Source organism: Lepidothrix coronata, unplaced genomic scaffold (assembly GCF_001604755.1).
Source record: "Lepidothrix coronata isolate B3197 unplaced genomic scaffold, Lepidothrix_coronata-1.0 Scaffold89, whole genome shotgun sequence".
NCBI lineage: Eukaryota > Metazoa > Chordata > Aves > Passeriformes > Pipridae > Lepidothrix > Lepidothrix coronata.
This window is the reverse complement of record NW_016690269.1, coordinates 3,246,777-3,266,041: the sequence shown is the minus strand read 5'-3', so window position 1 is coordinate 3,266,041 and position 19,265 is coordinate 3,246,777.

The window sequence follows — 19,265 nt, the reverse complement described above, 5'->3', positions numbered from 1 at the left end:
TGCCCCAAAGGAGAGCAGCACATCCCAGCTGGGTCTAATCGAGCAGCCTCGTTGACATGGTTCTCCACAGAAAAGACGAGCAGCCCCAAGGAACTCATCTAATCTCATCTCACTGCAGGTATCAAAGACCTGAGGACAGCGAGGCACAACACCAGGACACTGACAGAAAGAAGGTGGTCAAAATCACATGGCAGTCAGGGTAGTGATCTCCAAAAATCCACAGTTTGAAGATGCATTCAATATTTTTTTCTCCTTTTTTTTTTTTTCTGTCTCCGGTCTCTGCTTCCCTAAAAATGCCAATACCCCACACCACCACGTTTTAAAAAAGATGAACTTGGATCAGACACTGGCTGAAACCAGCCATGCCCTCAAATACATCCTGGCCGGCTTCTGTCAGGAAGATGTAGACATGCTTTAAAAAACAGTGTCAGAAATAAGGGGATTTCTGCTTGAAAGGGATTCCCTAAAGCTATAAATGTTCTGGTTCTCCAAAGCTACAAAGAAATACGATGGGTCTCAGATAATAAGTAACAATTATCTCTAACTTTGGATAGTGATTTTCATCAGTGGATCTAACAGGCCTTTTACAAAGGAAACAAGCGTTATTATTACCCCCATTTTACAGAGGGACAAATTACAGTACAGAAAGTCTGAGAGGCTGCTGGTCACTCATTTGGCCAGCGACAGAGGCAGATAGTCATCTGATTTCCAGTCAGATCTTGTGGCCACTAACTTGCCTAGAGAAGTAGGTTATTTACAGAGACTTGTTCCTGGGTGACAGGTCATGACCACAAAAATGGGTAACCAACAAACAGCGGAAATCACTATTTTATTTTTTAAATGCAGTTGATTTTTGTCCTTCTCTCTCTGCAGAGGTCTATGACCTTTGTGTTCTTGCACTGAGACAGTCTAACAGAGAGGATTTAAGCAGCCATCAAAGAACCCCAGAGAGATCTGTGGATTTTCCAATAGTGCCTGACTATCCATTTAATTCAGCATATTTGTGAAAGAGAGATAAGCTTTTACTGTTAGTGACACTGACTTCAGGCCTGCTGGCACACATTTTCAAAGCTGTAGCAGGAAAATCCTAGGGCTGGTTCTGTTAAGGGAATGGTAGAATATTGCTAACACAGTATGAGGTGCTGATGGTGGTGAAACTCATTCACTTCACAGAGCAGCTTGAAGATTGCACACTGTCCTTATGGTACAAGAGCTGGCTAGGAAATGGTGCCTGCTGCTGACACTGCTGATGGTGGGATGTCCATCAGCATCACTATTCTTGCTCTCACAGAGCAGATGGAATAGTCCATCTCTGCCTCCTACATGTCTCTGCTGTCCCTAAGAATGGTAATAGTGAACATAACCAACCTTCCAGGTGTGAAACTGCCAGTGACTTGAGAAGAAATGAGCCTCCTCATTCCTAAAACATGGATTAAGGAAACCTTTCACTTCTACACTGGGGTCAGATTTTGCTGGAAAACACCTGAAACCAAGTTACAAGGGAAATAAAAGTTCCTCCAAATGCCAGAGACATTTAAGCACGACACAGAAGCACAAACACTTAAGGCAGTGAACATGCAGCTTCGACAGCATATTTTCCCTTTGATGTCAATTGAAAATGATGTTCTTGGCATCAGTTCATGCTTCAGTAACTATAAGCAAAATTTAGTGGACTGTTAAGAAGTATACATCAACTTTATAAACACATTTTGGTTGAAGCCATCTGAGTGGCCCATATTTTTTCCCCTGTGGCACAGATGCACAGCCCTGGACTCCAGCAGAGCTATACTGCAGGTAATACTGCACCTTACCTGCGTGCTTTGTGATTGCCTAATTCCATGAAGACTGGAAAACTGGCACCCACAGAAATATGAGATTTTTCCCAAGTGCATTTTAAGTCAGGGTTGTTTACCCAGTGGCTGTAACTGTAGGAATCACCTCATGTTTTATTTAATAATTTACATAGCAAATGAAATTGTTCTGAGAAAACTGTGAGGCTGCAAAAAGAAGGCTGTGAACTAGATTCAGCAAAGACATGTGCAGAACTGAAGTGCTGCAATGATGTTTAAACACTCGACTCTTGAAAAAGGATCGATAGCTTTATGTTATGTCCTGTGGCTGCTGATGCAGGATACTGGAAGTCTTTCGTGCCTCAGACTGACAGTGCAAAACCACCCACATCACAGGGCCACAAAAACAAGCACTGAGCACTAAAAACATGTGAAATGTCATCCTGCTCCAGGAGGCTGAATCTGGGTCAGGGCTGCCAGAATCCACCAACCTGAATCCCATTCTGAAAAACAGTTCAACCTTGTGCTTCTTGGTGCAATATTGAGATTATTTACAGTACAGAAAGAAATGCACGAGTTAAGCCTAGGAATAAAACCTGGGAGACCCGAGCTCTAGACCTTGCTCCAGAGGATGTTTCTGTGTATGTATAACTAGATATGTATCTTGTTTCTGTGTCACAAGGGATGTTAACCACAGGACCAGGATATGGAGCTGCCTGGTTCCCTTACCAGTAGACCTCTCTTATGCCCCCTCTTGAATTCTCTTCTTCTCATTCTTGTTCTGGTTTAGATATTAAGGTAAAAGGACTTTTGGTAAAGAATATCACTTTTTCTATCCCTGTCAGGCCAATTCCTTGGGCAAAGTGTGGGGGAAAACTATTGCCTGGTAGGGAAAGTACAGCCCTGTGTCTGACCTGGACTTGCTTATGGGAGGAGCTGCAGCCTGCTCTGGGCTCTGACTGTTCTTCAGGTGTATGCAATGGCTGCTGTGCAGACAGCAGGGATGCCTCAGAGAGCCAGGTAGCTCTGTCTGCTGACATATCCCATGAAACACCCAGGATGTCATCTGAATACAGAACTACTGTCGGAGGAGCTAATTTCACAGAAGCAGAGCATTTAGTAATTACAAATAATACAGAATTAGTTACATAGGTATGCTTCAGAACATGTAAAGGACATGGTCAGGAGGCAAGAAGGAGAGGAGAAATCAGATTTCACTAAAAGGCCTTGCATTTTACAAAGCAGCGAGCAGCCCAGTCATGGGACTCACCGTATTTAATGAGTAGAGTGAGAAAGACCTGTTTAGCGAGACTTTGTGCAGCAGCACTCTCAAATAATTATGCAGTGCCCCTGGCAGCCAGGGAGATGTGTTTTAACATGTACTTTGGCCTCTCTCACACGGCGTACTGCTGTGCTTCTGTCTTGACAAGCTTTCCTGCTTTACTGTCTTGGAGACAAACTGGTGTGTGGTGCAAGCAGGTTCAACCCCAGAGCAGCCATTGCAGCAGGGGATTTGGCATCCAACGCTTAAAATGCTTCTTTTCTCAGGCCTGCCCTTGCACAGCCCTGAGCAGGGACTGACTCCTCGGGTCAGCCCAACTGTCTTCTCAGATTTTATTGCAAGCTGAAAATCCTCAGCACTTTTTAAGATCGGACTTGAAATAATAAAGACAACCTCAAAACCACCAACCCAACCCGATGAGTAGATTTCCTTCCCCTGATTTCAGGCTTGGAGATTAACTTTTTGCTGGTGATCAGGTTATTGACTATGTTACTAAGACTTTCCACTGTCCTGGATGTACAAACAAACCAGTTATGCTTTTGGAAGACGTAATCAAAGGTTGTCACAGCTGTTGTACAACCAAAAACCTTTGCATTTTAGGCATAAATGAAGTAAGTACGTAATAAAATCTCTTATTATACGTAAGACTACAGAAAACCTTTTTATTATGGGAAAGGGTTCCTGTAATAATGCGATTCTGAGTGCAATCCACATCTGGCAGTGCTTCATGCATTCTCTAGCCTAAAAGGTTTGAATGGTGTGGACATACTTACAGGATAAAATGTAACTATAAGACAGTAGCCACGTCAAGCTGTCTTTCCCGATACATTTGCTGACTTTAGTTTCTGCCAGCTTCATGGCAGTGGCAGTATAATAATGTACCCGTAACACAAACCAACCAACCCGCCCCACGCTTCAAAACAGACAGGAAAGAGGATCACTTTGTGTTACTCCCACGGTACTAATAGCTCCTGCCGTGCAAGGAGCAGTGGGGAATTTCTGAGGAATGTATGGCTGGCACAACACTCCATGGTACCCACCTCTCCGGACTGTCTTGTGCTGGGGGGCACATTAGAATAGGAGAGGAGATGAGAGGAGGTATTTCCAGATTCCCAGCTGCACTGCATTACAGGCAACTGGCTCCTGTGAGAATTGGGTATTTCGAAGCATTGAAAGGAAGCATCTGCATGTGACATTTCGAGGCATCCTTCCGGGTCATCCTTAAACCAGAGGGCCCTTTGCAATCCAGAATCCGCTGTGCTGGGAAGAGCTCCAGGTGGTGAGGACTGGCTTCCCTGCAGTTACAGGTCAGACCTGCACTGGCACAGTGCATTCAAAGCTCACCCTGGTGCAGTGGTTCACTTGCCTTATCGCTCACACACTTCAATGTCAAGAGCACAAGCAGGGCAGAATGAGGAGGGCATTGCTCCACCTCGCAGATGAAAGGCCAGAAAAAGAGATGGAGTGAGTGTGTCCAGGCACTGGAAATGTTGGTGAAAGCACCAGGACCTAGAAAGCGACACAGGAAGGAAGGAAGGAAGACCACCCATGCGTGAGGTGCCTGCAAACCAGGCTGCACGTGGATTGCTCTCCCAAGCCCCCACAGCCAGAACCAGCTGTAAGATGCTGAGTCAGACCAGCATCTGGCCCTGGCCTACTGCTGTGGCAGCCTCACCATGCCGTGCCCTGCCAAAGCAGGAATGCCACACCAGCCTGCCAGCCACGGAAAGCCTCACTGCCATGGACCATAAACCAGCACAGCTCTGGGGAAGAAACTGCTGCCCCAGGTTCCCTTTTTGCCTGTCTGCAGCAGGAACCTGATTGAGCCAGTGGCGACAGCCACCCCTGTATCAACCTCAGCACGGCAACTCCCACTCCTGCAAGACCACCAGGACAGAGTGAGCTAGAAAAACCACAGAGGAAAAGATGCCTGAAGGTTGTGAGAGCCCTGCACTCTTGACACGCTCTCCCTGCAGAGAGAAGAGCAGGTTTTCTGTGGTGGTTAACCAAGCTGTAGGCACCATGTAGGTCTTTCAAAGTCATCATGATGTTCCATTACTTAAATCTGAATGTTAACATGTGGGGCAAACAAGTTTGCATGTGAACAAAATCACACCCTTTCCCTGGCAGCTAAATACCCAAATCCGTGCTCTGCTCATATATAAATATGTATGCCACTGAATGCCTAATGAATGTGTCAAAAACCAGTTAGAACACATGAGATTTTCCAAGGATTTTTTCTGCATTATAAGCCTTTAATAAGGGATAATTCAGCGCTGAAATCAAGTAAAAGCTTATACTTTTTTGCTTTGACAGTTACAAAATGAGGACACAGAATGGGTACAGACGGCAGGTAGACTCCTAGCTCTGAATTCCACTTCTTGCCACCAGAACGTGTTATTAATAACTGTTATCGACATAGATAACCACAGGAAGGACAGCACAAGGTATTACTGCTGTCTTCATGCAACTCAGTCTCCTCTGGGGTGCTCCAGAGGCAGGTGTATATTCCATTTAGAAAACCAACCACTCGTGACACAGTGTGTGTGGGGGTGATGATGACAGGTACTCTAGCACAGTAATTAGAAGCTTCAAGAGAGGTAGATCTGCATCAGATCTAGCTAAAATAGCGAGACATATTTTATCCTGAGAGACACAGCTTTGGCTGGGCCAGCCATCCTTGAAGTCACTGTAAGGACTGGGGACTGGCTGGGGCTCCTGGTCCGGACTCTTTGATCTTGGTGGCTCTGTCACATGATAAGCCTATGCATGATTTGTGTCTCCAAAAAATTCCAGCACCTCCTGCAGCTGCTGGCATGGAGGCACAGTGGGTGGTCTCCCCCCTCTCCCCCTCCCTCAGTGGTACCTCAGCAGTGAGGATGCAGCTCAGCACTGTCCCTGAGAGAACCAGGACAAACACTGTCCTTCAATGATAAAAATTCACCTTTGGGGTGGCAGCATCTACCACCCTCCTGGATGCCTTCTGGGAGGTGACCTGGCTGGCAGATCAGCACTGCTGGTGCTTTGCAAAGTATTTTTATGTTCCTGATCCTCATGCTCCTCTTACCTTCACAGAGTGTCCTCTGCCACCAGCAATGTTTTCAGCTGGAGTTTCTGTCTTCTCTGGCAATTTTCCCTCCCCAGGGGTCTTGATGGCTGGGGCTGAGCTGAAGCCCTGCCCTGACAGGAGGACAGCAGCAGGGAGAAGGGGAGGAGGAGGGAGTGGAAGGAAGGGTCAGGGTCAATGAGACCTGCGAGGGAGGACTGCCCTGAGCAGGCACTGAGCAAAAATGTCTGCACATCCTTCCCATTAATGCCCTGAGCCTGCTATGGCCCCCCTGACCCACTCCTCCAGGATCCCTCTGCCTGCCCCTGCCTCTGGTTCTGGTCCTTCATCTGCAGCAGGATGGGTCCCACCCAGCAAACCCTGCTGCCAAGTGATTTTTGGAGGCCCTGGCCCCTTTTACAGTGATTATGCGGCGCTGCAGCAAAGGCTGCTGAACTTTTCACCTCTTTGGTCACTCATTTTTACAAATCACAGCACCACCACACTTCTGCATATTGCACAACCAGGGACCTGACCAAGGGGCTTGCTTCCAGCACCAGGGAAAATAAAAGGAGAAATCAATATTCTAAAGGTTAAAACAGTCCTCCAAGGCCAGACACTCAGCAGCTGTAAATCAATGCAGCAGCATTCACTACAGAAAAGCTTATGGTAGTTTAGGATGTGGCCTGAAAACAATTCAAATAATAAAATCGCAGCAACAAGATGGAAAAGAGTGATTAGATCATCTCCTCCATCCCTCGGGCCTGGGACATCAGGCTACACTGAGTGTTTTGTGCTGTGGTCAGAATAGCTGCAGCTGGTTCAGGCTCTGCCAAGGCCTTCCATTTCTGTTTTCCTAGTGCTTCTTCTTTTACAAATGTATTTTGAGTGAATAATTAATGCTTGGGATATTTAAAGAACAGAAACCTAAATCCTCTCTTTACTGAAATCAAGCAGTACTAGCCCAGAAGGAAACAGCTGCAATGCCTCATTTCCCACTGCCTCCTCTCTGCTGACCTGCTCGGGACCTTCACCCCAGCCCAGGAAGAGCATCCTCTCCAGGGGAAGCAGTTATTAGAAGAGCAGCACTGAAATCATTCATAAAGGATCATGTTAAAACAGTTTACTTAACATGTTAGGGGTCCAGGCATGTTACGATATGCTTTGGTTCCCCGTATGTTCTACGACAAAGGTGAAAGATGTGCCATATCCTCAAAAAAAGATCCTGGTAAGTTCACATTATCGATTCCCGCAGCTCCAGCCTTGTCTCTCTTTTGAACACAGATTCCAAATTATGCTGTCTGATGCCATCTGGTGAATCCACAGGGGATAAGTAAACAATACCAAACTGATTTCCCTGTACCAAAGGAACTTGGCTTGCATTCACATTCCCTTGGAGATAAATCATTATTATTCTGATTGCTAAGGCAGATTCCACTAAGAGCAGAAGGAAAGGAAGGGAAGTGATAAAGGGGCCTCCTTTTGCAGCAAGAGTGAAGAGGAGATCATGGAGACAAGGTGCAATAATAAAAGCAACTGACGTGATAGGGATTGCTCTTTTGATGTGCTGGTGAATCATAAGCCTTGATTTAAGCAAATAGGTCTGCATCTGCTCTGCAGATAAGCAAAGAAAGAAAAGTGTGAGTGAAAAATCTACTGATTTTTAATAGGGTAGGCAGTCTGAGGTACATTGTGTTCTCAGCTAAATTGTCACATAGTAAAGAAAAGAAAAACAGAAGAGAGAAACTGGTAAAGTAGGTGCAGTAGACCTAGAAATTTATAAAATGGGTGAGGGGGATTTTATTCAACACATCCTACATTCAAATTATTTCCTTCTGTAATTAGACCTCTGTGACTGATATTTTTCAATCTACCAAACCTGTGCAATAGCTTCATAGTGAGGAAGAAATAAGAGAGAATTTTTGCCCTGCAAAGACATAATAGTTCATGAAAACAGGCATATCCATAGGTGTCCCATCGTGCAACTGGGCAGCTGTAGAGTTTTCAGAAGGTAACACAGAGCATAAGTACTGGACCACAGTCCTACAAGAGGTAATAGGGTCCAAAGGACAAAAAGAAATTAGTTCTTTATACCTTACACATTTTCAGTTGAGACCATATTTGATTTTTATTCACGCCGTGGTTTAAGCCATTAGTGCAGTGCTCAGGGTTGAGGTTCTCTTCCAGAGCCTGTTGCAGACTTCTTGACATCACTTGGCCTGTGCATCTCACTTCCTTGTGTCCATACCAGTTGCATCCCCCCAACAGACCCATCCTCAGCAAGGCCAGCACATTCCAGAAGAGCTCTGCACACGTGACAGACCCCATGTAGGATACATCCCAACATCACCATCCTTGCTCCCAGCATGTGCCAGAGCACCTCTTCAGGATGGCTGCCCAAAGCAGCACATGACAGATTGCTGCTTAGCACAGTGGTCTGCTGTCAGAAGGAGAAGGGTTGTCAGGAATGTCCTACTTAGGGGATGAAAAATGACCGTCTATAGATGCAGGGACTACGTGAGTCATTACAACAGATGTAGAAGGAAACAAAATTATGTCCCTCAAACTTATTGCCATATCACGGGGAATGAAGAGGACAAAATAAAAACTAAAAAAAAAAAAAAAAAAACCGAAAAAAACCCCACCAAAAAAAAAGGTACAATGGCCTTTGGGGACCAGGCAAACATCTACAGGATGAATCTGGGGAGAAGGGACAACTGGCGTCATCCTCAAGAGCAAACTCCCATCCGTTGTGGGGACAGCGAGTAAACTGTTGGGAAAGGGATATTTCCTCACTGTACAAAAAGAAAACACTCAGAATGCAGTACTTTTTCAGCTAACCTAGTGGATAATTGTAATAACATGAAGGATAGAAAAGAGAGCATTTGCAGGCAGGAATGAAGAATAGCTCATAGAGGACAGCAGGGCCAGCATCCAGGAGTGACTGAGAAAGGCAGATGTGCTAAATCACCCAGGCTGCAGAAACCAGGGAAAGAAAAAGGACTCCCAGGCTTCTCTCCAGCATGTCAGGTTGAGGCAGAGAAGAAAATTGGTGAAGACAGATGGGGTGACAGAGCTCCCACCTTGGAGAGGGATGGGGAAGAGAGGCTGGGATCGGGCTCCCATGGGGAGCTGCTGCAGGCAGGGTTTTGGCAGCCTGTCCAGGCAGGTCCTTCGAAGGGAGAGGAGAATTTATCTGTTTCACTCTGTTTTTTGTTTGTTTTTAAACACCAACAGTATTTACCAGCGATTATATTCACGTTTGCACTCATTAGAAGCAGTTAACACGGTATCTTTGCCGTGGATTCCTGCCACTTCAGCACAGCAGAAACTTCCTCAGCCGTAGGGTATTTGGTTTGCACAATTCGTTTTAGGAAATCTCCCTGGATTTCCCCAGGTTTTGTATACATATAGTTTTATTGGTGGTTGCCTCCACACTTCAAACCCCTCTTTGCTTTTGATATGTTCTCGTGGCTCTGCTCCATAACACGCAAAGGCCAGATGGGAAACAAAAGGAACCCTCTGAGATCAGAAAGCTTCCAGCTAACGTGTGACCCAGACCTTCGAGAGGGTTACCTTGAGAAAAAAAATTGCTTCTGAATATTTTTAAGGAGAATGAAGTGTTAAGGATGTAACTTACATATATATGTATAAATATCTTTTCTTTTCCTCACATGTTGACAGCCTTATTTTTGTTACAGCTCCTCCAAGTAGAAGAACCCATGTGTCAGCTGGGTGTGATTAACTTTAGGCTCTGAGTATCACCATGACCTGCTAACACCTTCTAAAGCATAACTATCCGTGGTAATTCTTGTGGATTCACGTATGATTATGTTAGGTCATATTTTCTATTTTAATTTTAGTTAAAACATAATTGATATTGAGTCGATATGTTTTGTAGTGCGATACTTCACCAACCCTCCTCCCCGACATGGCACTTATGTACTTAGGGAGGCTTTCCAGTTAATTCCTCCAAAAAGAGAATGAGCAAGGCAGAGCCATGCTTCTGCCAAGGCTTTTGTCGGTGCGGTCGGTCTGGCTGCACAGCAGAGGCAAGCAGCGAGCCACTCTGCAAAAATAAATAAGAGGTAAGCATGGCTTAAACGCAGAAGTGGCTTCTCCCCTCCCCTGTCCCTCGCCCGCCCGCCGCATCCCGGGCTCTGGGCGGGCCGGGGGTCGGGATCTGCACGGTGAGTGGGCAGAGGAAACAGGGAAGCTTTCCCCGGCCTGCCCGGGGCCTGCAGGCATGGATGGAGATATCCCACCCTCCACTGCAACGTGCTCGAGGAGTTCAGGCTGTACCTGAGAATTCCTAATCTCAAGGGAAGGAATGTGTTGCAGAATATGCATAACCATTAACCGTTAACCTAAAGGGCCAGGGCAAACTGCCTCTTCACGTGCAAGCAGGCAGGTAACCCAAGCTCCAGGTACATGCCAATGCCCTCCTACATGGAGGACAGTATCACTGCTATCAGCCTCTCCTTTTTAATAGCTGTAGGTTAAGCCCTGATACACAAGCTGTACCCATCCATCGGATCCCTTACAGCACTGTTGTCTAGTCTAAAAGCTTCATTAAAATTCAGATTCCCAGTTCTACCTGATTATTCCAGCAGCATCTGCAGGAGGTCTGCCAAGACCCTGGGCAGGTGGCAATCCCTGTTACATGCCATTGTGATTTCCAAGCTTCCTTTTTGGAAAGCCTCAGGAAGCCTTCCATCATCCCCATATCACCATTGGCCAGTCAGAGCTTAAATCAGTCCAACAGTTTAATTACCCAGGTAGCCTCATCTCCTCAGATGGTAAGATTGATGGGGAAGATAGACAACAGATTAGCAAAGGCATATAGTGCTTTTGGAAAACTCCACAAAAGAGTATGGCGTAACAAACACTTGAAGAAAAGCACCAAGATCAGTGTTTACAGAGCCATAGTGTTGTCTATTCTCTTGTATGGATCTGGATCCTGGGTCATCTACCGCCACCACCTGCGACTCCTCGAACGCTTCCATCAACGCTGCCTCCGAACAATCCTAAACATCCACTGCTCAGATGATGTGACCAATCCATCTGTTCTAGAACAAGCAGCAGTCACAAGCATTGAGGCCATGTTGCTGAGAACACAGCTGTGCTGGGCAGGGCACGGTTCCAGGATGAAGGACCAACCACCCCCTCCCTAAGATCTTGGTTTATGGTGAACTTGTCACCGGCTGCTGCAAGAGAGGAGCCACGAAGAAAAAATATAAGGACTCCCTAAAACAACATCTCAGCCTCGGCCACATTGATCTTCATAACTGGTCTACTCTGGCCGCAAACCGGGAGGCCTGGAGACACACCATCTATAACGCTGCCGTTTCCTTTGAGAACGCAGCAGGATCACCCTTGAGGAGAAAAGACAACACAGAAAGAATCGTATTCTGCTGAATTTACCACCTAAGGAGTCTTTCTGCTGTGCCTTTTGCAATCGGACATGTCTATCTCGTATTGGCCTCATAAGTCACCAACGTGCCTGTAACAAATGTGGGTAGAGCCTTCCCAAATCTTCGTTCGCGAAGCCCAGCCATGGTGATTTTGGAAAGCAGCCAAGACCAGCACCAGGGGCACCCGAATTCAGAAAAGAGCAAATATAACAAAAGATATTTGGTGGGGGCAGTGGGGTGGGGAAGCAGAAGCACCAACATTCAAACAATGCAGAAGCTCACAAAAGCAATTCCGAGGGGTTCTCTGGCCAATCCACACACTGGAAGTGCCACGGATCTCATTTGTCCTTGCAGCTTCACCAGGCTAACAGTGCATCTCCATGGAACTTCAAAGTTCTGGTGTTGAACAGAAGGGTTCCAAAAAGACAGCCCCCAAACCCAAAGTGGTATACTTTTTAAATGGTAGGAAAAGCTACTTTTTTTGCCACATTCTTCCTTCATGAAAATGGCAAAGCCAAGAGAGTATTTTCTGCATGCTGCACTGCCTCCTTCTTTAACAGTCTAAGCTTCACGTAGAAACCATTTTCCTTCCCTGTAACTGAATCTAGACTCATTAAGGATGCAATAAATTAAAAATACAATTATTTATTAATGAATGACCATATTTGTTCATAAGAAACATAGTTATGGACATCCTCTGAAAGGGTTAAAGTGCTTTTTTGGCTGCTTACCACTTACTATCAATTTGCATAGTTAACTCAGTGGGGACTGAGGAGTCAGGCTGGGAGCTGCTGTATGTTTGCAGTGTACATCTAAGATGGAAGCCTGACATTGTATAAAGTAAATGAAGATGGAGTAATGCAGACTATTTATTTTAAGTGAGGACTTTATCCCATTTGGCCAAAAAGGATCAAGAATGTTTATAAATAAACTATTGAGAACAAATGTTTTTAGACTCCACCATAACAGGCTAGCAATAAACAGACATTTCTGTAATGTTAGTTCTAGTTCAAGCAGTAACTGTACACATATGCATGCTGAGGAAAATCAAATTACACCAAAATACTTTGCACAGGGACACGTCATTCTTACCATTTTATTATGCTGCACAAAGAGTAAGTAATATCATAATGTAACTGCTTTCTACAGAACCTGATCACACATCATTTCCCCCAATTTATCATTGTGCTGGCTCATACCAATAAGTTCCCAAAGGAGCAGCTTAGTTAGCAGCAGGCATCGATTTCTGAGCTCAGACTGCATCTTCCTACTATTACATTTTACTTGAGAAATGAAAATGTTTCTGAAAACTGGCAGTGGGGCAGCACACTGTCTTCCTGGGAAGGGAACATAATAAGGCATTTACTGCTGTCAGCACCAATTCCATTTACAAGGTTGTAGTGCATGGGAAACTTTTCTGCATTACTAATGAATAACAACTTCTGAAAGATGGGAAATTAATTTGATAAGAAGCCACCCAAACCCTTGCAGAGCAGGATAAAGGCATCCAGGAATGCATAAACAGGATGGCTGAGTCGGCAGGGTGAAGCAGAAGGGCTGTCAGAGCAACACAGTCTCACATGAACAGATTTTTGACTTTCTGAGAAGCTCCTCATGGAGCAGCTTCCCTGGGCCCTGAATGCCACAACATCAGCAGGGCACTGATTTCACACCCAGCTTCACCTTCTGGCCTTCTCTGTACAGCCCTGCTCACATCCCTAGAGCAGTAGTAAGTCTGACAAGAGCCAGGAAGGTACTGAGAGTTTCAGACCTCCCTAATTAACTCCTTAGTCATCACAGCTCTTGATCTTTCCAGTATGGCCTGTCTTCCTTGTACTAATCCATGAAATCAAGAGAAGTGCTGACAAAAGTATAATTACTTGGGCTGTTGTTTTATGATACCGAGCATTTGGTGGCAATACAGCCTGAAGGTGTTCCTGTTCCCCTCCCCTGCCCAGTTCTTGCTACTGGAGGGGAGACCACTCCAGCAGCCTTGCTGCAAGTTGCTTGAAGAAATGTCCCAGCTTTAAAAAACTCTAAAGCTGCAAAAAACCAGGCACCACACCTAGGACAGATCTGTTGGAGAGAGTGGGAATGAACAGCTGATTTCAGGGGAGAGACCCAGAAGGTGCCTCAAGCTTGGATCATCACCAAACGCTTGGTAGCCTTATCCACATGAATGTTCAGGGAGGTTTCTCCTCTGAGAGGAAGTCACTGTATTTTATTTGCAAGGAGACAGCCATGGCTAGCAATTAAATTGCTACTGAATGTGATGATATTTCCATTAGGTAAGATGCATTTCCATCTGGGTCCAGTGAGTGACCAAGTGCCTGTGATGGCTTCATCCCTGGAGTATTATCAGTCAGTGCTTCTTCCTTTTTATTCTGCACTCCTAAGTCTGATTGGTACTTTTATCTCTGAGGTTAGAGACAAACTTATTGTTCTTTCCTCCTAATACCATTAAAACCTTGTCATTTTGGCTTTGTGAGACACTTTATTTAATCAAAAAGGAAAATAGGGGATTTTATTTCTACAAAGACTAGCAGAAGGCAAGAGCTGGTATTACTGAGCTTTGAGAACAGTTGCTATCAGGAAAATTGCTCTCCAACTGGAGGCTGAGGGCACTGACCACGGTGAGCTGAACTGCGACATGTAATTTCATTTCTCTGGCTTAGCTAAGCTGCCTAAGCTTTATTGCTGCCTTCAGCAACAGGGCACGTGGGCTCACAGCGCTGCAGAAGGATGTGAAAGGCTTTAAGGTTGCTAAATTTTCTCGAGTGCCTCAAAAGTGTCCAACTGGTCATTAGCTGGTCACCTCTCGGTTTAAACAGATCACGCACTGCTGATATCCTGAAAACACACTGGTTAGCACTTAAGGCAGCACCGCCTTCAGACCAGCTCTTGCAGAATTACCATGCATGGTAGGAAATCTGTTTGATTCCCACGTGTGTTTGGTTTTCAGACTTACAGGCTCCATGGTGGGGAAGGGGGAAAAACCAACAATCAAACCATTGCTCTTTCTTTTGAGATCTGGGCTGCATTATTTTACTGTATGCAGCCCTTTGTTGTTCATGAGGCTATATATACCCGTGCAGCATTTTCTTCTCCTTCCTGGCCCTTTGAAAGCGAGAGAGTAAGATGAGCAACAATCTTGCATGGTGGGTATGTATATCTGTCTGTAAACATTTATATGCGACTTTCATGTCTGTGAGTTGTGCTGGCCAGATAATCATGAAAACTTGACAGCCTCTCCTTCAAAGCAGAACTGTGAGAAGCAATTACATGCACTTTGAATACCAGCCGGACAAGCTTCCCACACCGTAAAACACCGTGTTTGATTTTGAACATGGAGGGGAGAGTCGCATCCTGCCATCTTTACTCTGCCTTCAAATAAGACTACCTGTGCTGTGCTCCAGGAAAAAGAAAAAAAAAAGAAATGATGCTCGTTATTTGCACTAGCTGTAGGAAACCCTGGTTGAAATTCACTGAGTGCCGTGATACGCAAGGTGAGACTGAATGTTCAGTCATCTTTAATCCTTAAATCCTACAAACAGAAGGAGGGAAGTGCCCAGCTCCCTGTGATACAAGCTGTTCTGTTATCTGTGGCACAAGCCCTAGTACATAAGGCTCTAGGCTTCCTAAACTGCCTCATAAAATCCTGCATTTATCACGGGTGCTGGTACTGGGTGTAACTAAACCAGCATGGAGTGTGGTTTAACAACATGTATAAACAAGACCTAGCAATGCAAATCACAGTTCCTGCAACTCCTTTTGAGCTGTTCTTAGAACAGGGAAGAGCGATATACAATAAAGGGTGAAGAATCATTGGTTTTCCCCTTTTTGAGCTTTTACTTCTCGTTAATTAATTCATACTGTGAATTAGTTCTGGTTGGTGGATACATTTAGGTGTTTTGTGAATCTGAGAGCATGTCCTACCTCCATTCAGATTATGAAACAAGCACAACAAACATGCCTATTGACTGGGTATCTGTATTGCATTTGGTCATTTGGGAAATCTGTCCCCATAAAGGTCAAATGGATGTCTGAGGACAGGAGGAAGGTGGGAGTGTAGAGGCCCATATACTGCACAAGGGCTGTCAGGGGACAGGAGTTGTGGACAGGCTCTTTTGGCCCCCCTTGCCAATCTACTACTCCATACATTAGTGACAGCAATGTGTTAACTTTTTTTCTAAATCAAGGAATATACCTGACGTCAGTCAGTTTCAAATTATCACTAATAAGCCCTCCAAAACTACCTTAAAGTCTTCACAAACTGCTTGCTGTAAGCCAGTCAGTCAGGCTCACTGCAGAACACAGGAAAAACTTCTTGTGTGATTTATCTAATTTCCTTAGTCTGAAACATCAAAAGGAGTGTTCATTATGTGGACGAAAATACTTTTCTGATTTATCAGGATTCTAATACATGTTTTTAAATTGCTATTTCTCTTTTTCCCGAAACATAATTCTAGCTAGCCCTTAGAAGACCAATCCTTGCTGAAGTGCCTGTTGTACCTGGTTGCCATAAAGTGGCTGGAAAAATGGCCAGGAATTACCAGTAATGCCCAGAATACCACAGAAGTGGAACTGGAAAAATTAAGGAAAAAAACTGTGGACATTTTAAATAATGGCATTCTCTCATGTCATTTCCTTCTGTGTGAGAGCTCTGTGAAGAAGGCTGCCCTTGCTGGGATTTTCACAAATCCTGCTGAGAAGGGAGGTGTCACCCAGGAGGAACATGTTGTCCTCCACATCTGTAATTTTTGCCAGAGATGAAGCAATCTGCACTGAAACTTTGCTCCTCAGTGTCAGGTCAGGATTTTGCTCAACTTGCTCTGGTGCTGAGGTGAGCTGGCAGCACAGCTGAGAAAAGGGGAGAGGGGCTGTGACACTCTAAAACCGTGGGAAAAGGGGAGAGGGGTGATGACACCGAGGGGCAGATGGGCCGCCCCCAGACCCACAAGACTCAGCATGGCAGGGGCAGGTTGTCTTGCTCCATCCCCTGATCACATTTGGTTGATGATCAGAGAGCTGGCAACAGATAAGACCACCCTACAGAAATTGTTGGCCAGATTAAGGTTTGAAGATCACGAAGGGGAAGATCTTTCACTTCCAAAGAGATGAGAAAACCCCACTACAAGGCCCAGCCTTGTGTAAATTATGCTATTCACCTTCTCCATTTAATTGAAAACCAAGTAATTGTCAAGATTACACAAGGACACAAGAAAACAATGCCTCATAACTTGGACATGGCATTAATAGGCTTAAAATCCCTCAGAGCAGCAGTTAGTTATCTCATTTTTAAATGTGTTAAATAATTATGCTGCATGAAACTTTAAGGATGCATGGTGCAAATGCATATTGTGCCACTAGTCCACTGTACTGAGGCTGGAGACAATGTGGCTTCTCAGCCTGGCCTGCTGTACCACAGGAACCCTTTTCCTGAGCTCCTACCACTGGTAATTTGCTGCACAGATGGGCAATCCGAGCCTGCTTTTTGGATGTGTATTTAGTCTCTGGAAGATCTATCACTTAGCGTTTGTGAAAGTATCTGTTACTCCTGCAAAAATAGCAGGCAGCTTCACATGTTTGGATCTGGGCCTGGCTTACTTTTTTTCTTTGCTTCAGACAGAGACTCATGAGTGGTTCTTTTGGTGCTGTTTGCTTTTTCAATGTTACATACTATCTAATAATTCCGTACTGCCAGACCTCCCCGGCTGCTATGCATGAAATGATTTCCAAGTGACTGACTCGCAGACAAACAAATGAGGTTGGGCTCTGCACCAGGTAAGGGAGCAGCAGCCAGGGAGCCTGGTGCTGTGCGTGCCTGAGCCTCAAAACAATGGGATTTCACGTGGAAAGAAGGCAGGATCTGTATGAAGTGCGGGCAGTGAATGGAAGGGACTGATATGATACTGATCCCTAAAATCAATTCAACTGTCTTTGACTGAGCTATTTGTTCAGCTGCAAGGTCAGAAAAAAATTGGGCACCGAAAGCAATAAATACCATTTTCTTACTCTTTGTTGAAGGGTCATGTACTTTTTTCCAATAAAGGAGTGCACACAATAGATACAGACTGAATACACAGCGGGAGCAGACTGCCAGTGACTCTCAAATGCATCGCTTTAAAATGTCTGCCCCTAGGCATATCACACAATGAATCCCAGAAGCTGGAAACTCCAGGCCTGCCCTAACACTGAAGACAGATATAATAACCAGAAACAACAGGCCTTGAAAGCAACTTCAAAACTCTAGGAAGCCTGGGAGTGAATTTTCCTTATTGCTTCTAATTACAGAATATTTCTTATCTTTCCCTTTATCACAGTGCAAAAACATTCTAAATGTGCAAAACACATAAATAACAGGCTCAGCTGAGTCATTACATTTTTCTAATGTTTTCTCGCTGATCATTTTTTTTCTCTACCTTTTTTTTTTTTTTTTACTTTATCTTGGATATTTCTTACTGAAGGTGCATGCTTTCTACTTGACTTTTCATTCTCTATTTTGATTCCTGCAGCCAAAGCAAAGAACAGTGGCAGCTGTTTGGGTAACAAATCACTTAAATGCCATATAAGAAAACACAGAACCAAAATCAGAGCTAACAGGGTTTAATTAACAGTCTTGCCAGCCTCAGCACAGGTATATTACTTACCACAGCCCAGTTTTTGGCTAATTTATAAAAATTTTGACTAACGCCATAATTTTAAGAACAAAATCAGTATTTAATCATGGTAACCGAAACCCTTTCCTTGTAAATTGTTTTTATGATAAACAATGGAGAACTTTTGGGATTATATTAAAAAAAAAAAAAGTCCCAACTTGCTCTACGATAAAACTTTTGCTTCCTCTTCTTCCAAGACTTCTTTTTTTTATTTCTCTGTATTGTCCAGCAGTTCTGCAGAAACAAGAATAAAGAACTAATGTTTTAGACAGATAAAATAGCCCAAAAGCCAAACCACTCAACACACATTAAATGCATAATGTCTTTGCATTTGTTCCCTTTCTGGGGGCACAGCAAGATAAAGATGTGAATTTTCATTTTGTGCACCTCTACTCACTTAGACTGTTACACAAGTCTTAGAAAAACTATAAAATGCTCCCAATTTCTGCACACCTAAAATGATCTTTTCTGTCTTTGCGAGCCTCTTGTCGAAGGCTATCCCTGGTCCCTTCCATCCTATGTTTTATTTTTCACTCTGTTATTCTCTGGAACAGAGCATTGTGTTCCCAAGAGGGTCTTGATAGTTGCAAATTGCTCACATCAGCTTAGAAAAACCCATCCTTTCCTGTACTCTACATCCTTTTATTTAATTTACAATAATGAGGCAATAGGATCCTTTGCTTTTGTTCTCCATATGAAGCAACAGAAACCTAACCGGAGGAGCAGCCAGTGGAAAGGCAAACCTTACTGCAGGGCAGGAAAGGAATGTCCCTGTGACATCACATTGGGAAATCACGACCTGGTTTGGCTTCAGCCAAAGGGGTGGCTATTAGATTAACTTGGTACCTTAGTTCAAGAAGAAAGTTACATCAGGCTTTTTGGATTCTTTGTGAGTGAGAAGGACAAAGGATGCCAGCAGGAAAAAAAAAAACAAACCAAAAAAACAACAAACAAACAAACAAACAACTACCAAAACCCCAAACCAAACAAACAAAAAACCAAACAAACAAAAAAAGAGCATACAAGGAGAAGAAAGGAGTCTGCTTTCACTTTTTATTCACAGTATTCCATTGC